Source organism: Panthera pardus, unplaced genomic scaffold (genome assembly GCF_024362965.1).
Source record: "Panthera pardus isolate Hobbes unplaced genomic scaffold, ASM2436296v1 HiC_scaffold_15, whole genome shotgun sequence".
NCBI lineage: Eukaryota > Metazoa > Chordata > Mammalia > Carnivora > Felidae > Panthera > Panthera pardus.
Window position 1 is genome coordinate 10,025,129 of NW_026526710.1, and position 5,127 is coordinate 10,030,255.

Genomic DNA, 5,127 nt, shown 5'->3' on the forward strand with positions numbered 1-5,127 from the left:
AAGTGGGGCAAACAAATGGGAGGGGTCATCAGGGCACCAGTCTCATCTGTAAAATGGTTGTACTGGGTCATGTTGTGTCCCCTCAAAATTCATGTCTACTTGGAAACCTCAGAATCTGACCATATCTGGAAATAGGGTCTTTGCAGATGTAATTAGCTCAGTAAGGTCATACCAGTGTAGATTGGGCCCTAAGTCCAGTGATTGGTGTCCTTAGAAGAAGAGGAGAGGAGATACGGTGAAAAAGACCAGTTGAAGACAGAGCAGAGGTTGGCGTGATGTGGCCACAAACCAAGGACTGCCAAGGAACACCTGGAATACCAGAAGCTGGGAGAGACAAGTGAGGAATCTCCCCCAGTAGTTTTGAGGGAGTGTGGCCCTGCTGACGCCTTGATTTCAGATTTCCAGCCTTCAGAGCTGTGAAAGAATACATTTCTGTTTTGATCCACTGGTGTGTGGTAATTGGATTACAGCAGTCCTAGGTAATTGGGTACATACGGCACCTAACTCCCCACTGGGGAGGGAAGCAACAGCTGGGAAGCCTGAGGAGGATCTGGAAGGTTGTTTAGGGTCATCCTGGTGAAACTGGAGGATGGGAGGGGACAAAGGAGATTCCTAGGCAGAGGGACAGCTGGGCAAGTCTAGGAGAAGAGAAGCAGCCTGTGGTAGGCAGGGAGTTGCATACTAGAACAGCATTTCTTGAATGATCCAAAGACAGCTGTGATAAGAGCTGGGAAGGTGGGAGGTCCCTCAGGGTCTTGCAGGCCACCAAAAATGTCAAGGGAGCCATTTGAAGCCTAAGAAGAGGAGAGACACTGCAGTAACAAATTGTCAGCCTGAACAGGTCTGGAGGTTTTAGAGGGTGGACTGACTTCTCCCCAAAACTGGAATCCAGTCCAGCACCTTCAGGAGACATGACATTTCATCCCTGAGTGAGGCCCTGCCTCTGGGCCACCCCCAGGCAGGCCTTGCACGAAGGGCAGGGAGACGTTAATGGAGGCGAGAGTACCTCCAGCTGTTGGCCTGACTCTCTCAGACTCTGCCTGGAAGTCCATCTAGCCTGCAGCCTCTGACCTTTATTTTGTCATTTCAGAAGGTTCTGCTTTAATAAATCTTTCTAGCCAAGGAAGCCAAGGAGGGGCCTCCCCAGCAGAGGTCCCCACTGCTGCCCTGTTAAGAGGGATGGAGGGAGGCGTGGAGCTGGAGCTAGTTGCCCAGTCTCCAAGGAGACCAAGGGATCTTCCTGAGTCTGCTTTAATTGGCATTTCCAAGACCTGCAAGACACAGCTGGGATAGTCCTGGAATTACTTCTTCTCTGAGGAGGAGGAGAGAGACAGAGAGGGGACAGAGAGAGGGAGGGCTGGTCCAGTCCATTGGTCTGGCTTTCTGTCCATCACTTTTAGCTCTAACATTGCCCCTCCCTCAGCCATCTTCCCTTTTCTTTCCAGCTCCTTAGTGGTTGCCCCCCACCCATCTCCCTCTCAGGACTACCCAGACATTGGTCAAAGGAAATGAAAGGACCTGGAATTTTCATGGCAGGTGACAAAGCTTCCCTCTTTGACCAAACTCTGTTCAAGCTCCTCTGAACTCTCTTCTCAGCTAGGCCCTGGATTTTAGACTTCTGTGTTCCTCTTCACATTTGGCAAGAATCCTGCTCCGTCAGGTTAGTCATCCTTGGTATTGGATCAGATCACCCTGACTGCCTCATCAGGTTCCTCATCCTCCACCATCCCCCAAGTGGTGTCTCATCATCCTGGCCTGCCTCCAGCAAGAATTCCGATTGGTCTGTCTAGCCAGAATTCCCCCTCTTAGTAGTTTTCCCTCCAGTGATCTGCTCCTTGGCTAGGAAGTCCCACTTTTCCTTGTATTGACCCCAGTCTCTCTTCCCTACTGTAAAATCCCACTGCAGCAGTCCCTATACCTATGGCAATAGTTCCCCTGAATAAGGTCTGCTTTACCATTCTTTGGCAAATGTCAGGAGTAATTATTTCTTTAACACAGGTCAGGGATATTTGTTGAATAGATATTCTATAGTTCAATGGAACTTAGGCCAAGGAGGCTCTGGAGTCAGGATAGTTGGGTTTATATCCCAGCTCTGCCACTTTCTAGCTGTGTGGCCTTGGACGTGTGGCCAACCTCTCTGTGCCTCAGTGTTCTACTCTGTCAAGTGGGGATAAGTATTCACCTCCTGCAGCTGTTGTGATAAGAAAATGCCTGGGAAGTGCTTAGTGTCTTGCATATCTTAAATGCCAAATACATGTTAATTAGCCTTAACGAGAGCGACTATTTTTCTTTCTGGGAATAAAGATAAACAGACCTAGTCTTGAATTCCCACTCTGCTGCTTACTTGCTCTGTGACCCAACGTTAGCTAATTTGACTCTTCAAGCCTCAGTTTCTCATCTTTAAAATGGAAACAAGCATACCTGCCCAAGCTGTGCAGGTGAGGATGAGAGAAGATGTGTATAAATGCCTGGGTACTTACCAGGAGCTCAATGACTGGTTGGCCCCACCACTTACTGTGATTTGGGCAAATGCTTCCTCTCCTGCCTTAGTTTCCTCATCTAGAAAACGAGACAATAATAGTACCTATTTCATAAGCTCACTGTGAGGGTTATAGGATTTATTTTAAGCAAAACTCTCAGAATAGCATCTGGCACTGTTAAATATTATAATAATTATTTATTATTCTTCTTCCCTGTAGTAATAAAAGTTAACGGCTACCATTTACTAAGCACTTACTATGTGCCAGGCATTGTGCATGACTGCCCTATGACCTAGGAGCTCCTACCAGCCCCTCTTCACCAAAGAACAAACTAAGGCTTAGAGAGGTAAGATCACTTGCCCAAGGTCACCCCATCCCTGTAAGTGGCAGAGTTATTGTCACTATCATCCCAAGCACGAATACAGTGGTCTTGGATATGTGGGAACAGCCACCAGAAACCAACAGAATAGTCATCCTTATGGCTCTGTGCTCCACAGCCCCTCTCCCCACCCAACACCCCTGGGGAAAACTGGACTGCGGGTGAAGTCTGGTAGGGGTGATGGATGAGCAGAGACAGCTCCTGCTGCGGTGTAAACACATAGAAATATAGGTCAGTTCCGGCAGCCAAGCCCCCCTGCGTGTTTTACCCCAAAGCCAATCTTGTCAACTTGATCTTCTGCCCTGAACTTCAGCTGTCCTCGGGATGTTCTTGTGTTTCATGAATTATGCAGGCTTAACAAAATGTGTGCTCCACAGATTAAAGACTCTGTTCTCCTGACTGGAAGGCCTTTCTTTCCTCCACCAGAGTTTTTTTCCTTCCTCTTACTCTCATACTCTCACAGCCTGGTGTTTTTTTTTTTTTTTTTAGCTATCCTGTAGAGCACCTTCTGTCTTCTTGCCCTTAACAGTTCAACTTGTGATGCCCTGCTTTGTGCTAGTCTCACTACAGATTCTCTGTTATCAACTAGGAACACTTTTGGGAATCCCAAGGGGTCCTGGGTAAGTTTAGTGGATTAGAACTCAGCATGGCTGGCTCTGATAATATGGATCCAATCTTGTGGTAAATTGGCTCATCTATCAAAAAGAAAAGCCCTGATTTGTAGCATTTGCCAATTTCCATGGTGTAAATCCTCCCAACTGTGGTGGATTTCAAGGTAACCAGTGTAACCTCACTGGAAATGAATGTGGGAAGAGATGCCCAGAATCAGCTCTCACAAGATGGTGCAGGTAGGATCTGGCACACTGCTGGTTCAGTTCCCATGAATGGTGGAGGCAATTATTTGTGGTCTAGGTTTGGGTCCTGATCATGCCCCTTATGAGCTATATTGAGTTGGGCAATGCACTTAACTTACTTCTTGGAGCCCCAGTTTCCTCATCTGTGAATGGGTATGCTAATAGGAGTTTTGTCTGGAGTTGTGATGGGGGTAAATGGGTTGAAGTAGATAATAAAGTGGTTATAGCACTTCATCTGACACACAGAGTTCAGTGAATGGTACCTACAGTAAATCAAATTGGGAAGGGCCTGTGTCAGTCAAGATAGGCTAGGTGTTGCCATAGTAACAGATAACCCCAAATGCCAGAGTCTTTTTTTTTTAATATGAAATTTATTGTCAGATTGGTTTCCATACAACACCCACTGCTCATCCCAAAAGGTGCCCTCCTCAATACCCATCACCCACCTTCCCCTCCCTCCCACCCCCCATCAACCCTCAGTTTGTTCTCAGTTTGCCAGAGTCTTAACATAGCCAAACTTTATTTCTCATTCATGTAGTGTGACAAAAGCATATTGGCCCAGAAGTCTTTGTTTATCCTAATTTTTCAGAAAAGCAGGTTAATGGAGGCCCATGTTGATATGTGCTCATGGGAACCACAGCGTGAAGAAGAAAAACGTACTGAATTGCCTGCTCTCTTTTAAACCTTTTGCCCAGAAGTGGCACACATCACTTCCACTCATTTTATTAGCTGAAGCAAACAAATACCTAAATTCAAGAGAGTGGAGAAAAGTAATCCTACTATGGGCCTGGAAAGAGAACCCAAAGTTCTTGGTAAGTGGCCTTAAAGATTTGCATAATCTCCTAATAATGATTTTCTCTAGCAGCTCTTACTTTTTTTTCCCCATCAAACAGCCAGTGTTAAAACTGAGCAGAGAATGTGCGGGAAGCCCAGTCCTCACGATTTACCAGATGGGTGACCTTGGGCAAGTTACTGAACCTCTCTGGCTCCGGTATCCTCATCTGTCAAGTGAGGAGAATAGATCCTTCATCTCTGAGAGTTGTAGGGAGGATTGCCTGTGTTAATATACACAGTCACTGTAAGCACTGTGTCAGGTAGAAACCACCATTATTATTAATCTACCACAATCCTATCAGGTTGGTGCAATGATCACCTTTTTTTGCAGATGAAGACACCAAGTCTCCAAGGAGTGATTTCACTTATCCAGGGTCACACAGTTGGGAGTTAACAGCATCAGGGTTGGAGTTTATACCTGTCTGATCCCCAAAAGTCCACTTTTGAGGGTCCTGGCACTTTTCTGAGAGGGAGCCAGCAGCCCCTCCCCTACCTGTTGTATCTAGACCCAGAGGGATGTGGCTGGCTTGGTCTTGGGGTTCTTCTGCAGATCAGGACTGTGGTAGCTGAACAAAGCAAA